Source organism: Aristolochia californica, unplaced genomic scaffold, assembly GCF_029961685.1.
Source record: "Aristolochia californica isolate CCGP_79_NKW_82.1479 unplaced genomic scaffold, dmAriCali1.0.hap1 SCAF_2, whole genome shotgun sequence".
Lineage (NCBI taxonomy): Eukaryota > Viridiplantae > Streptophyta > Magnoliopsida > Piperales > Aristolochiaceae > Aristolochia > Aristolochia californica.
Window position 1 is genome coordinate 16,420,387 of NW_027181881.1, and position 16,047 is coordinate 16,436,433.

Consider the following 16,047-nt stretch of genomic DNA (forward strand, 5'->3'; position numbering starts at 1 on the left):
CCCCCACAACCACCAATGCGTCAACACCATTCCCATCTGGGGTCGGCCGTTCAAGGACCAAACACTGTGCCCAGGTATTTAAAACTTGACTTTCCTATGTATGATGGGTCTAAGGACCCTTTGATTTGGTTAGCCAAGTGTGATCAGTTCTTTTACTAACAAAAAACACATGCGGATGAGAAAGTGTATTTGGCCGCCTACCACATGCTCGATGAAGCGCTTCTATGGTACCACCAATTCCGAAATGACCAAGTGGTTCAGGATTGGGTAACTTTTAGACAGTCTTGCATGATGAGATTTGGTCCTTCTGCTAGTAGCAATCCATTGGGCAAATTAATCAATTACAAACAAACTGGAACACTAGAGGTGTACCAAAAGACCTTCCAGGAAAGGTTAGCCCAAGCAAACCAGTTTGTTAACCACACACAGTATATTCATATTTTTACTGCTGGTTTGACAGAAGCTCTACGTTTAGAAGTTGAATTACATGCTCCTACAGATTTAGACCACGCTATGAATTTAGCCAGAGCAATTGAGCACAAGTAGCGTGTTCTAAAGGAGTCACTGGTCAGAAAACCAGCTTGGCCAGGAAGGCACGATGCCTCTACGCCAAACCATTCCTATGGACCTCATAGATTTAGAGACAGTGCAGCCCCACGCCCAGACATCTCTAATTCAGCTTCACCTGCTCCTTACTTCAAAAAACTTACTAGACAGGAAATGGAGCAGAGAAAGGCCAAGGGCCTCTATTTTAATTGTGATGAACAGTATGTTTTTGGTCACCACCGGAAATGATTATTCAGTATATGTCTGTGGGAGGATGGAGACGAAATACCACAAGAGGAAGAAATTGTGGAAACTGACCACGAAGATCCAGAGATTTCCCTTCATGCTATGACTGGTCTACGCAGTGTAAGCACAATGCAGGTTAAAGCCCAATTACATCATTTACAGTTACTGGCTTTAGTTGACTCGGGTAGTACACATAATTTCATCAGTCAGCAGGCGGCAGAACAACTTGGGTTAGTAGTACAGCAATAGAATGGTCTTTCTGTATCAGTAGCCAATGGGGCTAAAATTACTAGTGTAGGCATATCACCAGCCACACACTTTGATATTGAGGGATATAAATTTGTTGCAGATTTTCTGGTGATTCCACTATTAGGATTCGATTTGGTGCTAGGAATTAAATGGCTACAATTGTTGGGACCAATACTATGGGATTTCCAAGCTCTGACCATGTCTTTTATAGAGGACCAACATCAGATTATATTGCATGGCACACAAGCACCACTCACCATCGGACTACAGGTTGCCCAGGTCCAGTCCACAAATACATGCCAGTTATCTCACTTACGTACAGAATTTGAGGATATCTTTCAAGACCCTACTGCCTTACCACCACTTAGGCGTTGTGATCACCGTATCCGTTTGAAAACGGGGACCGAGCCGGTAGTGGTACGTCCGTATCATTACCCTCACTTACAGAAGGATGAGATTGAAAGGCAGTGCCAGCAGATGTTAGCACAGGGTATTATTCAGCCCAACATGTCTCCTTTTTCTTCACCGGTATTACTAGTCCGCAAGCATGATAAGTCATGGAGGTTCTGTGTGGATTACCGACAACTCAATGCCCATAAAATTAAAGATAAATTTCCTATTCCAGTGGTGGACGAACTATTAGATGAGCTACATGGAGCTACTATATTTACTAAACTCGATTTGAAATCTGGCTATCATCAAATCCGAGTTCATCCATCAGATGTGGAGAAAACAGCGTTCCGCACGCATTGCGGCCATTTTGAATTCCTCGTAATGCCATTTGGTCTATCAAATGCGCCTTCCACCTTCCAGGCCCTCATGAATGAGGTATTTTCCCCTCTCTTGCGAAAATATGTATTGATCTTTTTCGACGATATTTTGGTCTATTGCAACAGTTGGGAAGAACATCTTCAACACCTTCACCAGGTATTTTCTCTTATACGTTCACATCATTTGGTTTTAAATCGGTCAAAATGTTCTTTGGGCACATCAGAAGTGGCATATTTGGGTCACATTATTTCAGCATCAGCGGTGGAGGTAGACCAGAGTAAGATACAAGCGGTCATAGATTGGCCTATTCCTACATCTATTACAGCCTTAAGAGGATTTTTGGGCCTAGCTGGATATTATAGAAAATTTATTCGTAGCTATGGCCAGCTTGCAGCTCCGCTCAACAATCTCCTCAAGAAAAATGCTTTTACCTGGTCAGAGACAGCAGCTCATTCCTTTCAGCAATTGAAAGACGCCTTATCATCAGCCCCAGTTTTGTAGCTCCCCGACTTTGAGGAGTCCTTTGTAGTGGAATGTGATGCTTTAGGGGGCGGTATTGGGGCAGTGTTGCACCAACAGGGCCACCCGATTGCTTATTTTAGCCGTCAACTGGGCCAACACCACCACAAGTTGGCAGCTTATGAGAGGGAATTGATTGGATTTGCGAAAGCTATACAGCATTGGCACCCTTATCTTTGGGGACATTGTTTTTTGATTCGCACTGATCATTGCAGCCTCAAGTAACTTCTTGAGCAGCGTCTCACTACTTCACCACAACAGCATTGTTTAAGTAAGCTTATGGGGTTTGACTTTTCTGTCGAGTATAAACAGGGAAGTTTGAATGTAGGGGTTGATGCCTTATCTCGCCGGGACGTTCCAGAGCTACAATTAAACGCCATCAGTCAGCCCAGAGCTCTCTTGTTGGATTCTATACAGGAAGAGGCACAACAGTACCCAGATATTATCTCCTTATGCAAGGACATCCAGCAGGGCACAGTGGCACCACATTGGACGGTTCAGGACAATCTCGTCCTCTACAAAAACAGAATTTTTCTACACCACACATCCCCTCTTATTAACAGCATTTTGGCCTCCTTCCTTGAGAGTACACATGAAGGCCGGTAGAAAACATATTTTTGAATCAGTAGGGAATTTTATTGGAGGGGCACGAAGCGCAATATATCTGATTATGTGGCGGCTTGTCAGACTTGTCAACGGAATAAAGCTGAAACATTAAGTCCATCGGGGTTGCTCCAACCACTTCAGCTTCCGTCATAGGTCTGGTCTGATATTTCTATGGACTTCATAGATGGACTTCCCTTTTCGTCAGGTCAATCTGTTATCCTGGTAGTGGTGGATCGTTTCTCTAAATATGGGCATTTCATTCCTCTAGCACATCCTTACACTGCAACACAGGTAGCTCAACTTTTTATGGATAACATTGTACGATTACATGGGATGCCTAATTCAATTACCTGTGATAGGGATGCAATCTTTACAAGTACCTTCTAGAAAGAACTCTTCAAGTTACAAGGCACAACGTTAGCCTTTTCTTCAGCCTACCTTCCAATGACTGATGGTCAGACAGAGGTCATCAATAGAACCATTGAAATGTATCTCCGCTATTTCATGGGGGACTCACCTAAGAGGTGGGTTAAGTGGCTCGCCTGGGCTGAGTTCTGTTACAACACCTCCTACCACAGTGCTCTCGGCACAACCCCATTCAAGGTGGTATATGGTAGAGAACCTCCCCGTCTTTTAGCCTATGAACCAGGGGCCTCTAAAGTCACAACTTTGGACCAAGCATTGGCTGAAAGAGACACATTCATCACAAAGGTGCGCACTCATCTACAGATGGCACAAAATTCTATGAAATAATATTATGACAAGAAGCACCGGGAAGTCTTCTTTTCTCCTGGAGATTATGTTTGGTTGCGTCTCCAACACTACAGGCAGCTGTCATTGACAGCCTCCAAACGTCACAAGCTCTCTCCAAAATATTATGGTCCCTTTCAGGTGCTGGACCACATTGGGACAGTGGCCTACAAATTGTAGCTTCCGCCAAAGGCCAAAATTCACAACGTCTTTCATGTCTCACAATTAAAGGCCTTCCACGGTGATTCGCCAATGCTGCACACCCCGCTGCCACCATTCCATGAAGGACGTGTACTTTCTACCCCGGCACAGGTATTACAAACTCGTCGTATTCACGGTGATTGGGAGATCTTAGTGCAATGGGCTGATGCTGACCCCAGTGACACGACATGAGATCCATTAACGGCGTTTTGCACCCTCTACCCATACTTTGAGCTTGAGGACAAGCTCTTTCTCCAAGGGGGGGGGGGGGGGGGGTGATGTTATGGACTCCATTGCATCACGAGTTATCCCTAGGCATAGGAATTAAATTATGTCAATTTACTTTTCAGGTAATTTCAATTCGGTTTGGTTTACTTTATTTGGTTTGGTTTAATTTGGGTTGGTTCAGTGTAATGTGGCATGAACCACTTGACCTAATGGGTCATCTTTGTATTTTCGTCCTCAACCCTATTTAGGGGGACGTGAAGGAAAAGAGAGGAAGTATTGAGAAAATTATATTTTACAGGTCTGATTCTCCCTCAGAGGTCAAGGTCGGATTCTCCCTTTGAGGTCCAAGGTTGAGCTTCCTCCAAAGCTCCTTCATTCTAAATTGAGTTCCACCATTACTCGTTCAAGAAACAAGGTTTCTCTTCCAACATCAAGATCAACCATGGAGGAAAGAGAGGAAAGAAGGGTGACTCGATCCATGGCAAGGGAAGAACCTAACAGGCGTGGAACCTTTTTCTCAGCCATGAAGAACGGAAAGAGGCTGCTGTATTGGAGGTCCTTCAAGAGGAAAGAGGCAGAGAAGGAGAGAGTTCCAAATTCTGGGAAGAGGAGGAGTTCTGAATCTGGGCTGAGGAGTAGTTACGAATTCTGGGCAGAGGAGTTCCAAATTCTGGGCAGAGGAGGAGTTCCGAATCTGGGCTGAGGAGGAGTTCTGAATTTATTCAAAGAGGTAACTTGAGACTCTATTTTCCTAAGTACAGCAGGTTAGAATTTTGTTTTAATTTACCTGCATGAATAGTGGTTAAATCCATACATTAGACAGAAGGAATTCTATTTTTAACTTATGTTATGGACTCTATAGCATCACGAGTTACCAACAAGCGTAGGAATTAATGAATGTGTTTTTCAATTTCCATGTAATTGTTTCTTGGTTTGGTTTTGTCTTTGGTTTGGGTTGGTTTAGCATTTATTGGTTTGAACCATTGACCCAAGAGGTCTTTAGGGTTTTGGACGTCCTCCACCCTATTTAAGGGGACAGCTAGGGTAATGAGAATTATCAATTGAGTTCACTTTAGTTAACGTAATTTAGATAAATAGGTCAAGAGCTCCTTCAAGCTCTCTTCCGTTTTTCCCCCAATTCTCCTTTCTGAAATTCAATTCCCTTCAACCCCTCATTCCATCTCAACGTCAAGCAAGGTAATGGAAGGAAGAGAAGAGAGGAGGGTGACAAGATCCATGGCTCGTGAGGATCCTAACCACGTGGTATCAGACAGGTCCACCCTCGGTGATTCCTCTTCTCCAGAGGACATACGTCAAGTACTTTCAGAACTACAACAACGATCCACTCTTCAAGGTACTGAAATTTCTCACATCAATACTACCTTACAAACACTAGAATCATCTCTACAAACCATCCTCCGCCAACTTGCTGCACTTCAAGCACCAACGCCACCACCAGCAACCAATTTTCAACCACAACCAGTTCCCCACCAACAATTCACGCCACCACCATATCCACGCACAAGGACCATCAATGGTTCCCAAGTACTTTAAACTCAACTTTCCTTACATATGATGGCTCTAAAGATCCTTTACTGTGGTTCACGAAATGTGAACAATTCTTCTATCATCAACAAACGGTGGAAATGGACAAGGTTACTTTGGCCGCCTACCACATGCTCGATGAAGCGCTCATGTGGTTCCATCACTACCAAAATGTCCATTCCATTCAGGATTGGCTGCACTTAAACATGCTTGCCAGTTGAGGTTCGGACCTCCAACTAGCAGCAACCCAGTGGGGGAATTGATCAACTACAAACAGACCAACACCTTAGAAGTTTACCAAAAAACGTTCCAAGAAAGGTTGGCCAAAGCTAGTGAATTTGTTCATCTTCACCTACATGTTCAGATTTTTAATGCTGGATTGACAGAGGCAGTCAGATTGGAAGTGGAATTACTTGGTCCGACAAATTTGGACTCAGCAATGAATTATGCCAGAGCTGTGGAACACAAACTAAGAGTTCTAAAAGAGTCTTTACAAAGAAAACCATTTTGGCAAAACAGAATACAGGGTACTGCATCTGGTCCACGTTTTGGGTCCTCTGCCCCTAACCGAGCAGATCAGGCTACCAATGTGCCTCCACACTCTATGCCACGTAAATTTTTGACTAAACAGGAAATGGACGCTCGAAAGGCAAAGGGCCTATGTTTTAATTGTGACGAACAATTCCTGCCTGGACATACCTGTAAACGTTTATTCAGTATTGAACTGTTGGAAGAAGATTCAGAAGAGCTTCTTGAAAATGAAATTGTTAAAGAGGTAGAACAGGAAGCAGAGCTCTCCCTCCATGCCATGCATGGCCTGCGCAGTTCTAATACCATGTAGGTAAAGGCCAGGTTACATCATCTCATGCTACTTGCTTTATTTGATTCGGGCAGCACACATAATTTTATCAGTGAACCAGCCGCACAACAATTGGGATTGGAAATTCAACAACAAAGGGAACTCTCAGTTTCAGTGGCCAATGGGGCCAAAATTGCTAGTGTGGGGTTATGTGCTAACATCCCTTTCACCATTGAGGGGCATTCCTTTCAGGCAGATTTACTAGTCATTCCATTGGCTGGATTTGATTTGGTGCTCGGGGTCAAATGGCTCCAGTTATTAGGACCGATATTATGGGACTTTTAGGCTCGGACTATGACATTTTCGGCACCACAGGGCCAGATTACATTACAAGGCAATGTGGCACAAGTCCCTAACGCACTTCACACTTTGCATATTCAACACACGAGTGATAATCAGTTAGCTCCTTTACTTACAGCATTTACGGATTTATTTAATGACCCTACAGGTCTACCACCAGTGCGTCATTGCGATCACCACATTCGTTTAAAGTTGGGAACTGATCCAGTAGTGGTGCGGCCTTATCGTTACCCGCATATCCAGAAAGATGAAATAGAACGACAGTGCATGCATATGCTCACTCAGGGTGTGATCCAGCCCAGTCGATCTCCTTTCTCCTCACCAGTGTTACTTGTACGTAAAAAAGATAAATCTTGGAGATTTTGTGTCGACTATAGGCAACTCAACTTGCACACAGTTAAGGACAAGTTCCCCATTCCAGTCGTGGAGGAGTTGCTGGATGAGTTACATGGTGCTACAATTTTTACCAAATTAGATTTGAAATCGGGCTATCATAAAATACGAGTTCAGCAGGCGGATGTGGAGAAGACTACCTTCCGCACACATCACGGTCATTTCGAGTTCCTCGTCATGCCATTCGGTCTCTCCAATGCACCATCCACCTTTCAGGCCCTCATGAATGAGGTATTTTCATCACTTCTGTGCCACTATGTGTTAGTCTTTTTTGATGACATTCTGGTCTACAGCAAAAATTGGGAAGAACATCTCCACCACCTCCATCAGGTATTTACCATTCTACGCTCTCATCGTTTGGTTTTGAATAAATCGAAATGTTCTATGGGTACATCTGAGGTGGCATATTTGGGCCACGTCATATCAATTGTGGACGTGAAAATTGACCAGAGCAAGATACAGGCAGTTACAGATTGGCCGATTCCCACCTCCACCACAACATTAAAGGGATTTTTGGGCTTAGCGGGATATTATAGAAAATTTATCCAATCTGATGGCCAGATAGAAGCACCACTCAACAACCTGCTAAAAAAAATGCCTTCCACTGGTCTTCTTCAGCAGAACAGGCCTTTAACCTGTTAAAAGAGGCATTAGCCTCAGCACCAGTCCTACAATTACCAGATTTTGAGGCATAATTTGTGGTGGAATGTGATGCCTCCGGGGGAGGTATAGGGGCAGTGTTACAACAATTGGGACACCCCATTGCTTATTTCAGCCGTCAGTTGGGACAACACCACCATAAGTTAGCTGCATATGAGAGGGAATTGATTGGGTTAGCCAAGGCTGTCCAACATTGGCGACCTTATCTTTGGGGACGACCGTTTCTCATTTGTACAGATCATTGCAGCCTCAAGTATCTTCTTGAACTGCGCCTCACCACATCCCCACAACAGCATTGGTTAACTAAACTTCTTGGCTTCAATTTTACGGTTCATTATAAGCCAGGTAGTTCGAATTTGGGGGCTGATGCCTTATCACGTCAGGATATTTCTGCCACACAAATTTATGCTATCAGTCACCCATGTGCACTGCTATTAGATTCTATTCATGAGGAAGTACATCTATATCCGGATCTCATGTCATTATATCAGGATATTCAACAGGGGACAACTGCTCCTCATTGGACGATTCAGGATCGTCTCATTCTCTACAAAAATAGGATCTTTTGCATAATACATCCCCACTTCTTCACACCATCCTGTCCTCTATCCATGATAACAAACATGAGGGTCGATAGAAAAAATATTTCCGAATCAATCGGGACTTTTACTGGAAGGGCATGAAGAGCACAATTGCTGATTATGTAGCTGCTTGTCAGATTTGTCAAAGAAACAAGGCCGAATCTTTAAGTCCGGCCAGCCTACTGCAACCTCTACAACTACCATCTCAAATCTGGTCTGATATTTCCATGGACTTCATTGCTGGACTTCCCATTTCATCAGGTAAATCGGTGATATTCGTCGTCGTTGATCGGTTTTCAAAATATGGGCACTTCCTTGCTTTGGCGCATCCATATACTGCTGCTCAGGTCGCTCAATTATTTATGGACAACATTGTTCGATTAAATGGAATTCCCTCATCCATTATCAGTGACAGGGATGCCATTTTTACCAGTCTCTTTTGGAAGGAATTATTCAAATTACAGGGCACCCAATTGGCATTTTTGTCTGCCTATCATCCACAAACAGACGGCCAAACAGAGGTTGTCAATCGCACGATTGAAATGTATCTTCGTTTTTTTCGTGGGGGACGCACCTAGAAGATGGGTGAATTGGCTTTCATGGGAAAATTTTTGCTATAACACATCTTACCACACAACACTGGGTACTACTCCTTTCAGGGTAGTTTATGGCTGAGATCCACCTTGTTTGTTACCATATGAACCTGGGGCATCCAAAGTCGTCACTTTGGACCAAGCATTAGCTGAACGAGACGCTATGCTCACTGAGGTACGTACACATCTGCAGGAGGCCCAACATTCTATGAAACACTTTTATGATAAGAAGCACCGGGAGGCATCTTATTGCCCTGGAGACTATGTGTGGTTAAAGCTTCAACACTACCGCCAGCTGTCCCTGATTGCAGCCAAGCACTATAAGTTGTCTCCAAAATATTATGGTCCATTTTCGATATTGGACCAAATTGGGCCCGTGGCATACCGCTTGCAGCTACCACCGGAAGCAAAGATCCACAATGTATTTCACGTCTCCCAATTGAAGCCCTTCCAGGGTGACTCGCCCCTACTATACACTCCACTGCCGCCACTACAGGAGGGCAGAGTCCTTTCTATTCCGGTTCAGGTAATACAAGCACACCACATTCAAGGGGATTGGGAAGTTCTAGTCCAGTGGGCAGATGCCGATCCCAGTGACACCACATGGGAGCTGTTATCAGCATTTCGACTTTTATATCCTTCCTTCGAGCTTGAGGACAAGCTCTTTCTCCAGGAGGGGGTGATGTTATGGACTCTATAGCATCACGAGTTACCTACAGGCATAGGAATTAATGAATGTGTTTTTCAATTTCCATGTAATTGTTTCTTGGTTTGGTTTTGTCTTTGGTTTGGGTTGGTTTAGCATTTATTGGTTTGAACCATTGACCCAAGAGGTTTAGGGTTTTGGACGTTCTCCACACTATTTAAGGGGACGGCTAGGGTAATGAGAATTATCAATTGAGTTCACTTTAGTTAACGTAATTTAGATAAACAGGTCAAGAGCTCCTTCAAGCTCTCTTCCGTTTTTCCCCCAATTCTCCTTTCCAAAATTCAATTCCCTTCAACCCCTCATTCCATCTCAACGTCAAGCAAGGTAATGGAAGGAAGAGAAGAGAGGAGGGTGACAAGATCCATGGCTCGTGAGGATCCTAACAACTTACCTGGGTGAATAGTGGTTGGAGACGAGATTCTTGGTTCCTTAGAGTGTTTAAAAACCTTGTAACGTGCTGGATTCATCAGTATCTCGCTGAGTTACTAGATCCATGGCTAGGGACCATAACAACTTGGTATCAGAGTAGGGTAACCCGGTAGAGAACAACATCCATGAAATGTTTGTAGCACTCCTCAAAGGCCAGGCTGAGAATGATAGAAAATATACTGCATTGGAGGAGAAGTTCACTCTCGGTATGGAAACTTTGAAAAGAAGGATAGATAGCATGGAGACAGGTCTGACTACTGGCAAGCAATTTACTGCATTGGAGGAGAAGTTCACTCTCAGTTTGGAAACCTTGAAAAGAAGGATGGATAGCATGGAGACGGGTCTGAGCACCGGCAAGAACCCAATTCTAGAGCAGAGAGGAGGGGACCAGTCGCAGATCTGAGGGGGAGATGAGTTTACTAGACACACGAGTTTCTCGGGTCAGCAACGACCCTTCATTCCGAGGTACACCTCAACCAGGGGGGAGGCACTGTTCCTCTCATTCCAGAGCAGAGAGGAGGGGACCATTAGTATGACAAAGGGAGAGATGAATTTCCTAGGCGAACGAGTTTCTCAGAATAGCAAGGACCCCTCATTCCAGGGGGACACTTCTACCAGGGGGGAGGCACTGTTCCTAGGTATACTAAAATGGAATTCCCTACTTATAATGGGTCAAAAGACCCTTTGATATGGTTGTATCGGTGTGAAAATTGTTTTGGGCATCAACGAGTCCCAGCCTATGACCGAGTCAACGTGGTGGTTTTCCACTTACTAGGGGAAGCTCAACTTTGGTATCAGCAAGTTGAGGTTGATAGCAAGGTGGCAGATTGGAATGAATTTAAACCAGTGTGGTCTCTCCGGTTTGGTCCTTCGGCTTACAACAACCCTTTGGGTGATTTGGTCTTGTTACGCCAAACTGGGTCCATGGAGCAATATCAAAAATTGTTCCAGGAGAAATTAGCATGAGCCAGCAGCATGGTACAAGTGGATCAACAAGTTGCGTTGTTTACAGCAGGCCTGACTGAGGCGTTAAAACTTGAGGTAGAGCTCTATGCACCTGTTAACTTATCCAGCGCTATGAATATAGCTCGTGCTTTAGAACTGCGACAGAAGGCACTGCACAGACGACCTCCATGGTCAGGGGAGCGAAACACTCCACAGGGCAAGGGGAGTGTATTCCTCTGAGAAACAACCCGAGTATTTCTTTGACCGGGGATCCGAGATCTAGTTATCCTACACCTCCATATATAAAAAAATTGACAAGTGCTGAGATGGCGGAACGACGGGCTAAGAATCTGTGTTACAACTGTGATGAACCATATCGGGCTGGGCATCAATGCAAAAGATTATTTTTGATCGATCAGTTTGAAGATGAGGATATCGAGGTGATAGAGGAGATGATAGAGGAAGAACCACTAGACATATCCCTGCATGCCATTACGGGCCAGCCATCGGCCACAACTATGCAGCATGGTAGCGGCTCGACAACTTCCACCAGGTCTACCCCACTTCCGAGCTTGAGGGCAAGCTCGATCTGCAAGGCGGGGGCAGATGTTATGGACTCAATAACACCGAGTCATCTACTTTACTTTTATTATTTATGTTGCTTTTAATTTGGAATTTTATTGATTTGTAATAGGACTTAAAGGTAGGGGTAGAATTGGGTTTTATCACCCTAACCTATGTTGATGTTAATTACCCTATTTAACGGGTAAGGAGGGAGAAATAATTACTGATACTGGCGGGGCGCTGTAAGGGAGTATGGGCTCTTGACCCGGTCCCCGTTGCTATATTAGGCCGCCGTGGTCGTCGGCTCTGGAGGGCGGGGTGTACTGTTATGGTCCTGGGGTTAAGTACCTATGTCTTCTGCTCCTAACAGGCCAGTCTTTTGGGTAGTATTGGCTAGGTGCTTAACATACAGCCTCAAGTATTTTCTTGAGCAGCGCCTCACTACCTCACCGCAGTGGCATTGGTTAAGTAAACTTATGGGGTTTGACTTTACTGTAGAGTATAAACCTGGGAGTTTGAATGTAGGGGCTGATGCTTTATCTCGCCGGGACATTCCAGAGCCGTAATTACATGCCATAAGTCAGCCTAGAGCTCTCTTGTTGGATTCTATATCGGAAGAGGCACAACAGTACCCGGAAATTATAGCTTTATGTCATGAGATCCAGCAGGGGACAGCAGCAACCCATTGGACGATTAAGGACAATCTGCTCCTCTACAAAAAACAGAATATTTCTACACCATACGTCCCCACTGATTCACAACATTTTAGCCTCCTTCCATGATAGTACCCATGAGGGCCAACAAAAAATATATTTCTGGATCAGTCGGGAATTTTATTGGAGGGGCATGAAGCGCAGTATAGCCTATTATGTGGCGGCTTGTCAGATTTGTCAATGGAATAAAGCTGAATCATTAAGTCCAGCTGTGTTGCTCCTACTACTTCAGCTGCTGTCACAAGTCCGGTCAGATATTTCTATGGACTTCATAGATGGACTTCCCTCTTCGTCAAGCAAATCCGTTATCTTTGTAGTGGTGGATCGTTTCTCAAAGTATGGGCACTTCCTCCCTTTGGCACATCCTTACACTACAGCTCAGGTCGCTCAACTCTTTATGGCTAATATTGTCCGCTTACATGGGATGCCTAATTCCATTACCAGTGACATGGATGCAATCTTTTCCAGTACATTCTGGAAAGAACTCTTCAAGCTACAGAACACAACGTTACCATTCTCTTCAGCCTACCATCCGTAGACTGATGGTCAGACAGAGGTCGTCAAAAGAACAATTGAAATGTATCTTCACTGTTTCGTGGGGGACTCACCTAAAAGGTGGGCTAAGTGGCTCGCCTGGTCTGAATTCTGTTACAACACCTCCTACCACAGCGCACTCGGCACAACCCCATTCAAGGTAGTATATGGTAGAGACCCACCCAACCTTTTATCATATGAACCAGAGGCCTCTAAGGTTGCCACTTTGGACCAAGCATTAGCTGAAAGAGACACCTTGCTCACTGAGGTGTGTACTCATCTCCAGGAGGCACAACATACTATTGTATTATGACAAGAAGCACCGGGAAGTCTTCTTTTCTCCAGGAGATTATGTATGGCTGCGCCTCCAACACTACAGGCAGCTGTCGCTGACAGCCTCCAAACGCCACAACATCTCTCTGAAGTATTATGGTCCCTTTCAGGTTATGAACCGCATTGGTATAGTTACCTACAGCTTGCAGCTTTCGCCAGAGGCCAGGATTACAATGTGTTTCATGTCTCCCAACTGAAAGCCTTCCAAGGTGATTCTCCCTTGCTACATACACCTCTACCCCCACTACATGAGGGATGTGTCCTTTCTACTCCTGCATAGGTATTACAAGCTCGCTGCATTCAGGGTGATTGGGAGATCTAGTGCAATGGGCAGATGCTGATCCTAGTGACACGACATGGGAGCCTTTAACCGTGTTCCGCACCCTCTACCCCTACTTCGAGCTTGAGGACAAGCTCTTGCTCTAGGAGGGGGGGTGATGTTATGGACTCCATAGCATCGAGTTATCCACATGCATTGGAATTAAATTATGTCAATTTAATTTTAATGTAATTTCATTTGGTTTGGTTTACTTTGTGTGGTTTAGTTTACTTTGGGTTGGTTTAGATGTAATGTGGCATGAACCACTTGACCTATGGGTCACTTTTGTAATTTCATCCTCAACCCTATTTAGGGGGATGTCAAGGGAAGGAGAAAGCAAGTATTGAGAAAATTAGAGTAAACTGGTCAGATTCTCCCTCTGAGGTCTAGGTCGGATTCTCCCTCTCAGGTCCAGGTTGAGCTTCCTTCAAAGGTCCTTCGTTCTATTTGATTTCCATCATTCCACGTTCCAGAAACAAGAATTCTCTTCCAGCGTCAAGAGCATCCATGGAGGGAAGAGAGGAAAGAAGGGTGACTCGATCCATGGCTCGGGAAGAACCTAACACATTGTTGGGATCTTCCCAGGCCATGGATCTCGTCACCCTTCTTCCCTCTCTTCCCTCCAGATTGGTTGTTGACACTGGAAGAGAACTCCTGTTCTTGGAGCATGTAATGGTGGAAATGGATTGAGCCTTGAGAAGGTTCGACCTGGACCTTTGAGGGAGAATCCGACCTAGACCTCTGAGGGAGAATCTGACCTGGCTAAAACTAAATGATTCAATGCTTAATCTTCATTCAGCTCTTTGTCCCAATAAATAGGTTTGGGGACAAAATTACATCTCAGACCCATGGGTCACATGGTTTACACACAATTACATTCAAACTGAACCAAACCAAATTCAACATAGATGAAAAGGGAAATAGCATAATTTAATTCCTACATCTGTTGATAACTCGGGATGCTATGGAGTCCATAACATCACCTCCCTCCTGGAGAAAGAGCTTGTCCTCAAGCTCGAAAGAGGGGTAGAGAGCATTGAAAGTGGCAAAGGGCTCCCATGTAGTGTCCATGGGGTTAGTATCAACCCACTACACTAGAATCTTCCAATCCCCTTGAATGCGGTGAGCCAGCAACACCTGCGTTGGAATAGAAAGGACCCGAACCTCATGTAGCGGTGGCAGAGGTGTGTGTAGAAATGGGGAGTCTCCCTGGAAGGCCTTCAATTGGGAGACATGAAACACATTATGGATCTTGGCTTCAGGTGGAAGCTGCAAGCGGTAGGTCACTGTGCCAATGCGGTCCAGCACCAGAAAGGGCCCATAATATTTCAGGGAGAGTTTGTGACATTTGGAGGCTATCAGTGAAAGTTATCGGTAATATTGGAGATGTAGCCACACATAATCCTCTTGAGAGAAGAAGACGTCCTGGTGCTGTTAGGTTCTTCCCTTGCCATGGATCGAGTCACCCTTCATTCCTCTCTTCCCTCCATGGTTGATCTTGACGTTGGAAGAGAAACCTTGTTTCTTGAACGAGTAATGGTGGAACTCAATTTAGAATGAAGGAGCTTTGGAGGAAGATCAACCTTGGACCTCAAAGGGAGAATCCAACCTTGACCTCTGAGGGAGAATCAGACCTGTAAAATATAATTTTCTCAATACTTGCCTCTCTTTTCCTTCACGTCCCCCTAAATAGGGTTGAGGACGAAAATACAAAGATGACTCATTAGGTCAAGTGGTTCACGCCACATTACACTGAACCAACCCAAATTAAACCAAACATAATAAAGTAAACCAAACCGAATTGAAATTACATGAAAAGTAAATTGACATCATTTAATTCCTATGCCTATGGATAACTCGTGATGCTATGGAGTCCATAACAGGTGCTTCTTATCATAATAGAGTTTCATGGCCTGTTGAGCCTCTTGGAGATGAGTGCATACCTCATGGAGCATGGCGTCCCTTTCAGCCAAAGCCCAGTCGAACGTGGCAACCTTGGATGCACCTGGTTCATACGATAAAAGCCGTGGCGGATCTCTACCATACACTACCTTGAATGGAGTAGTGTCGAGTGCGCTGTGGTATGATGTGTTATAATAGAATTCGGCCCATGCCAGCCACTGAACCTACCATTTAGGTGAGTCTCCCACAAAGCAACGAAGATACATCTCAAGCATTCTATTGACCACCTCGGTCTATCCATCAGTCTGTGGGTGGTAGGCGGAAGAGAACACCAATTTGGTGCCTTACAGCTTAAAGAGTTCTTTCCAGAACATTCTGGTGAAGATGGAATACCAGTCACAGGTAATGGACGCAGGCACCCCATGTAACAGGACAATATTATCCATGAAGAGCTGAGCCACATGAGCTGCTGTGTAGGGATGTGCCAATGGGAGGAAATGGCCATACTTGGAGAAGTGGTCAACCATTACAAATATAACGGATTTTCCTGAA